The following is an 11,398-nucleotide window of genomic DNA, read 5'->3' as shown; positions in this document are numbered from 1 at the left end:
CAGGCCGAAATGATCCGGAAGAAACCTCGGCAGCCGCTCCCCCTTCAAGCCCACAGGCCCCCAGTCCTCCTCAAAGGCCTAATTCATTGATCTTCGCCATCCCGGCTCACCGCCTCAGCAAGTCTTCGGCCACTACATCACCTCCGCTGCCCTAGACGGCCTCACCGCTGCCACCATCAGTCGTCCACGCCGCCTCCGCCAGCCGCCACACGCCACTGTAGCCGCGAACAGAGAACGTCGGGGAACACCAGGAAACGCTGGAAAAGCCGCCAGCGGCCAGCCACCGCCCCAATCAGGCCCGCCGCGCCTGGAAGCCACGCCCAGGAACCGCCACTCTCCATGCCTCCGATTCAGTCCATGTCTTCCATGCCTCCGTTTCTGCCGCCCCGATCGTCCTCGAGGGCAAGACAACCCTCATCGGGGCGGCAAGGTGTTCCTCAGCAAGGTACAGGGGCCATGCTGGCAAAAAGCCCCCTCCTCAGCCCAACCTCCCCAAGAACGGACCACCAGCCTCCGCCCCCGATTCACCACACCGCCATCTTGCGCATGCTCCTTCAATGAGAGTTCTTTGGCAGCTGCAGCACCTTGGGGATCATCCTTCTCACAAGTACTACTACTGAGCCACCTAAATATGTATCTTGTAAATCTGATTTTTTTTTTACCTCATTTCAGAATCCATATTTCTCACCATTGAACTGCATTTTGTTGGGAATGGTCCAGGGTTCAAGTCTATCAAGATCCTTTTTAACTTGAGCCTTTGTCCCAAAGTGTTAAAAATCCCTGTTTGGGGTTGTCTGTAAATTTGTTGGCCATCCTTTCTCTTGCCTATGTAATTTATAAAAAATGTTGAAGAGCACTATAATAGTATCTGGGAGTAACCTTAGGAGATGTCAAGAAGAGGGAGAGCTAGGGGAGTGGTTGGAAGAGGCAGCTTAGCCTGCAGCAGGAATGTGGGCATGTCTGACATCTCAAGAAGGACTCTCCCTAGTTTCTCAAGCTTATAAAAGCAATGGAAGAAATGTACTTTTAGATTTGCAAGATTCTGTTAATATAACCTTACCGTAAAGTAGAATTAGTTATCTGGGTCTGTTTCCTGTCTGGATTACCTCACAAACATTAGATTGAAGACAGAACCTAGAGGTATTTCCACCACATATGACTTTCCATGTGAACACAGACATATTAAGGATACATTTTAAGTTATACTTATTATGGTAGGAGACAGTCTATCTCACAACGTCCCATTTTATCAAGAAGGCAGCTATTGTAAACTTAATCAAACGCTTTACTGAATTCCAGGTACACTGCTTCCAAAGCATTCGCTTGCTCTACTAATTTAGTCTCTGTCAAAAAAAATAAGTTTAGTCTGGCACAACCCATTTTTAACAATTCCATGCTTGCTTATAGAATAGAACAGAACAGAACAGAATAGAATAGAATTCTTTATTGGCAAGTGTGATTGGACACACAAGGAATTTGTCTTTGGTGCATATGCTCTCAGTGTACATAAAAAGAAAAAAATACATTCATCAAGAATCATAAGATACAACACTTAGTGATAGTCATAGGTTACCAATAAGCAATCAAATCATACTTGGAAAATCTATATAAATCATAAAGATCCAAGCAACATGGTTATAGTCATAAATGGGAGGAGATATGTAATTCTAGTAATCACTTGTTCCTTTCTAAACACTGGCAAACCCACAGGATTTTCCCAGGCACTGATGTCAAGCAAGCTGACTGATATATATTATTCTAGTTCCACCTCCCTTCCCCTTTGTAAGGTTGGAACAATGTTAACTTTTCTCCAAATTCTGACAACTTCCCTGTACTCAGAACCCATCAGGTTCAATGACTTGAATTCATTAAAAATAGTGACATGTACATCTTCTGACAGGTTGGACCACTTTTTCTTTTCATGAAAAGAAAGATGAAGATAGAAATTAAACAGTTCAACCTTCTCCCTGTGAACTATCACTCCTTGCCATGTTTCCCAACCAGTAGACTGACTCTTTATTCTGCACATATCCAAATTCCATAAGCTGTTTTCCTTTTGTTATTTTATGTTTACTGCAACACTCAGTTCATTCCTGACTCCATCCTTGCAGATTTGGGGCATTTCCTGAAATTGGGCTTTTGTCATATGTCCCTCTTTCTATATTTTGAAATTTATCCTTTTTGTTTGTAAGATCATCAGAAAAGTCTTCATGCATGCACACTGGTCACATTGTTTGTCTCAACTTTTTTTTTTTCTATTTGGCTTTATTTGCATTCATTTATCTTATTTTTCAGAATTTTTCAACCTTTTTGTTTTCCTTCAGGAAGTCTACCTTTGGAATTCTTCCTATTGTTCTTTTTAGCTTACTGAAGTCAGCTATCTTGAAATTTAGAATACTAACCTAACTACCTTCAATTCTTCTTTCCTGCAATTTGGTGAATTCTAGAATCACATGATCACTATTTTCCAAACTTCCTACAACTTCCATTTCCTCAACCATTTCCTCCTATTGGTAAGTGTTAAACGCAATACAGGTGATTCTGCATTTCCAAACACAGGCTTATATATCTTGTGTGAGGTGCAAATCGTGGTCCAGAAATTCAACATCTTTTGAGTAACACTTTCTTGAGCCAGCAGTTCAAATTCAAAATCTTCTATACCTTTCTTGGGTATGGCTTTTAGTTGGAAGCATGGACAAAAACAACATTTATAGGCCAAACCTTTTTGACTTTCTGGCTTTTCTTCATAGTCCTTCAATATGCTTTTGGTTCTCTTTGGAAGTAATCTTTGTTCCAACATGAAATAAGAAAAGGATAATGGTCATTAGATCTGCTTAGTCAAGTCAGCTCTCTATCACATGATATATATTCTATTTGTACCTGGGCAACAATATTCTGCCTCTCAGCAGTGAGTTACCCTGAAACTGATTGTGAGCTGGAAGGTCCTGAAACTGATTGCGCAGCTTCCTTAGTAAGACTGGGACGGGCTGTCCTTTGATTGTTTAGGTCAGAGGTGTCAAACTCAAGGCCCATGGGCTGGATCTGGCCCACGGGATGCTTAGATCTGGCCCACGGGGGCCTCCTGGAAACAGCCAGCCTGCAGTGCCTCTGCCAGCGAAAATGGAGCCCCGGGGGGCTGCATGCAGCCTCCCTGAGCTCCATTTTCGCTGGCAGAGGGCTGCAGGAGCCCATCGTGGCCGAAAACAGAGCCCAAACGGGCCATGTGTGACCTCCCTGGGCTCCATTTTCGCTGGCAGAGGGCTGCAGGAGGCCATTGTGCCCAAAAACAGCCTCGACGAGGGATGCCAAGCAGCCCACCCCAGCCACGTCCCCTGGCCACGCCTACTCCCCAGCCCCACAAAGTCAAACATAGCCCTGATGCGGCCCTCAATGAAATCAAGTTTGACACCCCTGGTTTAGGTTCTCTGCTATCACTCCAGAAGCTCCTCATCTCCCTTCATGAGTCTCAATATTGCCAAACATATCTTCACGCCTTCCTGCAATGCACTCAGTTTGCACTCATTGCAGGTGTGGTTGAAATCCTCCTTGGGCAGGAACCCAAATTTACAACATACTTGGAGAGATGATCATAGAATTTACTTTCTTGTTCATTCCAGAAGACTGCAATTCCAAACTGTTCTTTCTTTTCTATATTCCTTTCTCTAGGCCAAGGGTGTCAAACTTGTTTTCCCCGAGGGCCACATTAGGGTTGTTTTTGACTTCAGCGGGCCAGAGTGGGTGTGGTCAGGGTGGGCGTGGCCAGCTCAACATTCGTGTTAGGGGCACCTGTGGTGGTCCAAGCGCTCTGCCAGCAAAAACGGGCTCCCGAGCTCCCATTTTCGGTTGCGACAGCCTCCTGCAACCCGCTGCCAGTGAAAACGGAGCTTGGGAGGGCCACTTGTGATTTTGCTGGCAGAGGTACTGCGGGCTGATCCTTTGCTGTTTCCATGGGCCAGATCTAAGCACCCCATGGGCCAGATCCGGCCCCCAGGCCTTGAGTTTGACACCACTCTTCTAGCCCCTCCAGAAAAACAGGTGTGGCAATTAATGGGTTTCCTAAATTTTGGCACCTAACTGCAATTTTCTAGCTTGAGCAGATAAGAAGCCCAGTTTCTCTGCTGCTCAAGGTAAACCTTCTGTTCATTTCCCAGAATATCTTAGAACGATGCAAAGTATTTTGCTTTTGGATGTGACCTCCACTGACCTCCAAAGAGTTACTCTCAAGTAGCTGAATACAGTATAGGAGGGCACTGAACACACTCAAAACTGTAGAAATGGTGGTAGACTTTAGGAGAAACCCTTCCATACTTCCACCTCTCACAATACTAGGCAACACAGTATCAACAGTAGAAACGTTCAAATTTCTAGGCTCTACTATATCACAAGATCTAAAATGGACAGCTAACATCAAAAACATCATCAAAAAAGGACAGCAAAGAATGTTCTTTCTGTGCCAACTCAGAAAGTTCAAACTGCCCAAGGAGCTGCTGATCCAGTTCTACAGAGGAATTATTGAGTCTGTCATTTGCACCTCTATAACTGTCTGGTTTGGTTCTGCAACCCAACAAGACAGACAAAGACTTCAGAGGATAATTAGAACTGCAGAAAAAATAATTACTACCAACCTGCCTTCCATTGAGGACCTGTATACTGCACGAATCAAGAAGAGGGCCGTGAAAATATTTACAGATCCCTCACATCCTGGACATAAACTGTTTCAACTCCTACCCTCAAAATGACGCTATAGAGCACTGCACACAACAAGACACAAGAACAGTTTTTTCCCGAACGCCATCACTCTGCTAAACAAATAATTCCCTCAACACTGTCAAACTATTTACTAAATCTGCACTATTAATTTTCTCATTGTTCCCATCACCTGTCTTCTTCTACTTATGACTGTATGACTAACCTTGTTGCTGGTAATCCTTACGATTTATATTGATATTGATTGTTTCCTGATTGCTTATTTGTACCCTATGATTATCATTAACTGTTGTATCATTAAGTGTTAAATTTGTACCCTATGACCATCATTAAGTGTTGTACCTTGATGAAGGTATCTTTTCTGTTATGTACACTTAGAGCATATGCACCAAGACAAATTCCTTGTGTGTCCAATCACACTCAGCCAAAAAAAATTCTATTCTATTCTATTCTATTCTATTCTATTCTATTCTATTCTATTCTATTCTAGGAGGGCAGTCTCTCTGGACCTTGGTAATTCTCCAAGTCCCAAAGGAATTTTGAAACGTGAGAACTGTCATAAAACTGAAATTTTGCATTTCATTTTTACTCTTTCCCTTGTAAATGTAATGTTGGAAAGAGATTCTGTGAAGAAACTGGGATTCTCCCAAATCTGAACCAAACTATACCAGAGAGAAAAAACTGATAAAAGAAAGATAAAATTAAAAAATGGGCTGGATCCAGGCTGGTCCTGCAGAAAAGTAAATTGAGAAAAATCCATTAATGAATCCTTGTGGAAGGGGCAACTGGGCAGCTGCTCAGAAAGTAGCTAATCTCTTCATTCTAAGTCCCACTTCCACTTCCTTCCAGGTCCCATGACCAGCGCATGACTATTTTTTTAAAGAGGCTGAAACGGGTGGGTTTCAAATTATATTACTACCGGTTCTGTGCGTGTGGCTTGGTGGATGTGGTGTGGCTTGGTGGGCGTGGCAGGGAAAGGATACTGTAAAATCTCCATTCCCTCCCCAGTCCACGGGAAGGATACTGCAAAATCCCCATTTCCTCCCGATCAGCTGGGACTCGGAGGCAGAGAATAAATGGGGGCAGGGCAGTCAGAATTTTTACTACTGGTTCTCGGAACTACTCAAAATTTCAGCTACCGGTTTTCCAGAACTGGTCAGAAACCCACCTCTGGGCTGAAAGTATCCCAGAAATCAGGTTCGGCAGGGTTTCCCTAATTTGTCTGTGGGAAAAGGCGTGTTGGGGAACAAGACCGAGAACCAGCTCGCTGTCCCGAACACGGATACTGTATATTTAGGTCAATTCGATGGCGAGTGGGGCGTTTTAGTGGCACCGAGGCTGCAAGACTGGGTATGCCAGTTGTACTGCGGGATGAACGCGGGATACAGGGTCGGCTCTCGCCGAAGAAATGAATCGGATCAGGAAGGTCTGCGGGCCGGTGATTAGAGGACCGCTGGCCGCAGGAGCTGGACTTTCCCTCTGCCTCCGAAACAAAAACGGAGTCGAGGCGACGGTTGGAGGCAGACCAGGTCCCGCAGCTCGCAGGAGCGCTGGCGGACAAAACCCGCGCGGTGCTCTCGGGCTGCTGCTGGGCTCGGCCCGGGACGGAGTCGGAAAATGTGCCGCTGCAGTTGCGCTCCTCCCTTTTGTGTGTGGAGAAGCTACCGCCGCGCCTCCTCTTTCGTCCGCGTCACGGAAGCATCACTTGCAGCTGCAACTGTTCCTTCGCGCTTCCTTTCTCAAGAGGCACCGACGCGGGCGAAAAAGGCAGGAGGGGTGGGGTGGGGGGGAACCGGCCACGTGCGCCCGCGCCCAGGCCAGAGGGACGCCCTGCCTGCTCCCTCTTCTCGGTCGGACCGCAGCCAGGTAGGAACCCGCCTCGGCCAGCACGCGCAGAGGCGCGCTCCGAACTAGAGTTCACTTTTCTCAGAGAACTTTCCATCTGCCTGTCTTCGCCCCGCTGGAACAAGAGCAAACGGAGAGTAGAGCCGTTCCCATTCGAAAGCGAGACTGGCGAACCTTGAATGGCTTGCTTGGGAAGGTTTTCCTCCGGACGGTAATGTAAATGCTTTTTTTCCACCCTATTCTCCCACCTCCCCCATCCCACCACACCTCACCAGTTTGGAATTGCCTTGGCTTTTGCTCTCCAGCACTTGGTTTCGGAAACTCAGGCAGGACTTGGGTGCTTCCTGTAATTGCAGATAATGTGACTGACCGTTTCCCGGATTTAATTTTAGCATGGCTGTAGTAGAACTTTTGCAACGTTCTTGGCTTTTTTTTTTTTTTTTTTATAATGCAAGATGCTAAGTTTGCTTCATTTCTGGGAGCCTGGCTCGAAGAGGTTGGCTGCTAGAATAGCAGCAAGCTAAAGAAACACTTGTCCCGTTTCCTTCTCTTCCCTTCTATGTCGTGCCTGGAAAATAACTTTACTTCATGGGTGTCTGTATCAGGTTGTTAGCATGGTTATCAACTACTTGGGATAAGCCATCATTTTAGTATAGTATGTAAATCAGATCTTCACATCCAGCGGTGCTGGTTTTTTTTAAATTAAAAAATAACTTTGTGTGGTATGTATGTGTAGCACTTACTGTTCCTCAGCCAGGATACAAGGTCAGCATGTTGCTGCACGAACATGCCCACTTCTCATGTAGTCCTTGAAGTGTTCTAACATACAGTGGTAATATCCTTGCAGGGCAAGTTAAGGGTATTGGGTTCTTCTGATGGTGTTTTGTCCACAGAAAGAATCATTTAAGGAAGTTACCCAGGGTGAAAATTGGTCAAAATTGGCAGTGCTCTATCAAATCCTGTTCCTGTCAAAAGTGGCATTCCTCAAGGCAGCGTTCTCGGACCAACACTCTTGATACTATACATAAATGATCTCTGTGACCATATCCCAAGTTATTGTGTTCTCTTTGCTGACGATGTTAAACTATTTAACGCTACCAACAATACTACTACCCTTCAAAAAGACCTTGACTTTGTATCCGATTGGTCTAAAACTTGGCAACTCCAAATCTCAACCAGCAAATGCTCAGTCTTACATATTGGAAAAAAGAACCCAAACACTAAGTACAAGCTTGATGGACATTACCTTACTGATGACCCCCACCCTGTAAAAGACCTTCAAGTTTTCATATTAAATGATCTAAGTGCCAAAGCCCATTGCAACTACATAGCAAAAAAGGCTCTAAAAATTGTAAACCTAATTTTGTGTAGCTTCTTTTCCAAAAACACTACACTACTAACCAGAGCATACAAAACATTTGCAAGACCCATTCTTGAATACAGCTCACCTGTCTGGAACCCATACCACATCTCTGACATTAATACAATTGAACGAGTCCAGAAATATTTTACAAGAAGAGTTCTCCACTCCTCTGTAAACAACAAAATACCTTATACCTCAAGACTTGAAATCCTGGGATTAGAAAATTTAGAACTCCGCTGACTCCGACAAGACCTGTGTTTAACACACAGAATCATCTATTGCAATGTCCTTCCTGTTAAAGACTACTTCAGCTTCAATCTATAATACAAGATCACATGACCCCGGGACACTGTCATAAGTACAGATCAGTTGCCAAGCATCTGAATTTTGATCCCATGACCATGGGGATGCTGTAAAGGTCATAAGTGTGAAAAATGGTCATAAGTCACTTTTTCAATATTGTTGTAACTTTGAACAGTCACTAAATGAACTGTTGTAAGTCGAGGACTACCTGTAATAGAATTTCAATGCTAGAGCCACATTTGATGAGAATCCAATCAGGGGTCTGCAAAAGTCATGAACTGTTGTGGTCCGCCAGCACTCTACGGACCTGGCAGCGGAGTTGGACAGTGAGGAGGCTGGGGAGGACAATGGGCCAGTCCTGGAGTCAGGGGAAGGCCCAGACAAGGGCTCTGCATTAGAGGCAGAGATAGGGCCAGGGCCATCTGGGAGCAATGCCTGGACTCCGGAGCCTCCAGAGGCAGACAGCAGAGAGGCCGAGGAACAGGAGGAGCCTGTTCCTAGTGCACGCATGTGAAGAGCTGCCAAAAGGCAAGAAAAGCTGAAGAAAAAAGGACAACTTGGGAGTAAGGCCAGAAGATGATTGGCCACTCCCATAAGGCTTAAAAGAGCAGCAAAGAGCCGTTGGGTTCTTTGTAGGAAAGTAACGTTGATTTCCATGCTTCTTGTCAGTGTCTCTTGAACTTTGTGGGTTTTTTGCCAAGAAAAGCCTTTGACAGGTTGCCAAAGACATCAAAGGTTGGTGATAAGGCCAACTGACTGGTTATTAAGAATTTTGTTTTGGACAAAATTAGAATTAATTCATTCTCAGCTGTTTTAATAAAATAAGTTTCTTGAGGACTGAATTGTGTTTAGTAATCACTACTTGGGCCTTGGTCACAGCATGAACATATCTGGGCAGCCTTAGAATTAAGATCCAATATTCTGATGATATCAAATTGGGAAAGGCCACTGTAACGATATGCACATTAAGGCAGTGCAGTGCTTCAGAAATAATTTGGAAAAGATGTTTTGGAACGTGTGTGAAAATGAGCATTATATTTGCCTGAAATTTTTGAAGACAGGTGTAGGTTTTTTCCTAGGATTGTTTGGTTGCCTTTTGCACCTGCTATGTGATTATGTGCTCTCATGCTGTAAAGCATGTAAAGCAGAGAGGGAAAATGACATATTGAGCCTGTTTGATTCTGAGAGCAGTTAGATAAAACTAAAAATTAGCTAGACATTGTAGGAGGAGAGCTGAGTTAGTCTTTGTTGCAAAAATCAGAAACAGTCTGGTGCGCCTTTTCCACTAACAGTCTTTTATTAATAGGCACAAGCTTTTGTGAACTGCAGCTCACTTCATCAGGCATATAGTATGTCTAGAGCAGGGGTGTCAAATTCGATTTCATTGAGGGCTACATCAGGATTGTGTTCAACCCTGGGGGGCCAGGGTGGGCGTGGCCAGGGTGGGTGTGACCAGCTTGACGTCACTCATGTCGGGGGCGTCTGTGGTGGCCCGAGCGCTCTGCGAGCGAAAACGGGCTCCTGAGCTCCGTTTCAGCTGCGATGGCCTCCTGCAACCCTCTGCCAGCAAAAACAGAGTTCAAGCTCCGTTTTTGCTGCCAGAGGGCCTGCGGGCTGGTCCTTCACTGTTTCCAGGGTGGCATGGCGGGCCAGATCTAAGCACCCTGCTGCCGGATCTGGCCCTTGGGCCTTCAGTTTGACACCCCTGGTCTAGAGTCTAGATGGAATTTAAATAAAAATGAGGGAGGGCAAAGGTAAGAGCACAGTTTGTTTATACAGGTTACATGTGAGATAGGTTACAAGTATCTTATCAAGTAACTTGGTGTTTGTTGAGACTTCCAAGATTGGCTGAATATGATGATGTATATGAGCAGCAGTTTCTCACTCAATAGTATTGTCAAATCTATTTTCCAAAACAGTCAAGAGACAATCTAGGTAATTTTTAGATCTTCAAAGGGGATACTTGGAAGACAAATATTTGGAAAATGAGATTGAACAACGGGCAAATTATTAAATTATTCCTTAGTGCATATATTATTCCTGATATATGATTTAATTGCTTTCACAAATCTGTAACAAGTAATCAGTTCAAAATAACCAGTGCAACTAGATAATATGATTTTTTTACACAACTAAATTATAAAAACATTACAACATAATAAAATACAACCAGTTTAATTAAACAAGAAATCCATGTTTCATGTAGATTACTAAGAAAAAATGCAATGATATAAAGAATCCTTAAACAATAAAGTATTAGTTAAGGAAAGCATTTTATAGTATTGCTCTGGCCATGGTAAGCCTCTTTGACGGAAATAAATATATTCTTAAATACGTTGAAATCATATTGAAATGTTGTCAGAAAAGTATTTGAGAGCTGATACCATTGCCCCTAGATAGAAGATAAGCAGGCCAGATGCTGATGTACACAGCTTCTTTCTTAATCCCTTCACTCAAACCTCAAGCTAGAACTGTAAAGATTTGCATGACGGCCAAATCCAGATTCCTGTTTTATTGCTATCAAAAGTGAGAATTTATGGCTGTTCCTGTCTTATGTGATTAATTTGATTAGGATTATGTGATTAATTTGATTGATCCTGTAATAGAAAAGAGAGGATGGAGCAGATGGCTGTCTGTTCAGCCCCAATGTGGTTTGTTTTGATTTTGGTTTATTGTGATGTGAACTCATTCACTTTTAATATCAGACTGTAGTTCATGGCTTGGTAGGATGTAAAACTGGCCAATTGTGACTGATTGTCCTGACTGAACAATGATTAAGCAAGCTATGAATTTTGTATGAATGCAGTCACTGACATAGAAATTCTGCAAGGAGGTTTAATAATTTTCATTTTCCTTAAAATTGCTTTTATGTTATTCATAATGTAGTTATTGAACATGGTTAAATATGATGATTTTTGTATTTGCAAATTATTGGTTTAGTATGTGGCCTTTGTCTATTAAGAGTCATTGCAGTTTATAATATAGAATGAGTTCTTGTAGAAATAGACTAGATTGTATTTGTGCTATTTACATCATTACTGTAGTTATCACAAATGCTATGATTATGTGCCGTCGTCAATGTTTCCTCCTAGTGACCAGATAAATTTTCTTCGTGGTGATCTGTCCATAATCTGATCTTTCAGATATTCCTGTGGTGCTTATATCACAACTGTAACCATC

At 43.5% G+C, this 11,398-nt stretch overlaps 1 protein-coding gene across 3 annotated transcripts in view; it reads left to right on the top strand.

Annotated features, from left to right (window-relative positions):
• The first annotated feature begins 6,447 nt into the window (after positions 1-6,447).
• The window catches only part of GCNT4 (glucosaminyl (N-acetyl) transferase 4), a 29,663-nt gene continuing 24,712 nt past the window's right edge, over positions 6,448-11,398 (top strand). The window contains exon 1 of one of the 3 annotated variants that reach the window (XM_058169188.1): positions 6,448-6,573. The gene's annotated coding sequence lies outside the window, so the exon portion shown is untranslated. Of the gene's footprint in view, positions 6,769-11,398 lie in introns of all 3 variants that reach the window. The other 2 variants (XM_058169186.1, XM_058169187.1) reach the window with 2 other exon arrangements.

This window comes from Ahaetulla prasina, chromosome 2, assembly GCF_028640845.1.
Source record: "Ahaetulla prasina isolate Xishuangbanna chromosome 2, ASM2864084v1, whole genome shotgun sequence".
NCBI classification, from domain to species: Eukaryota; Metazoa; Chordata; class Lepidosauria; order Squamata; family Colubridae; genus Ahaetulla; species Ahaetulla prasina.
The sequence above is the reverse complement of the archived record's forward strand: the minus strand, read 5'-3'. Positions and strand labels throughout refer to the sequence as shown.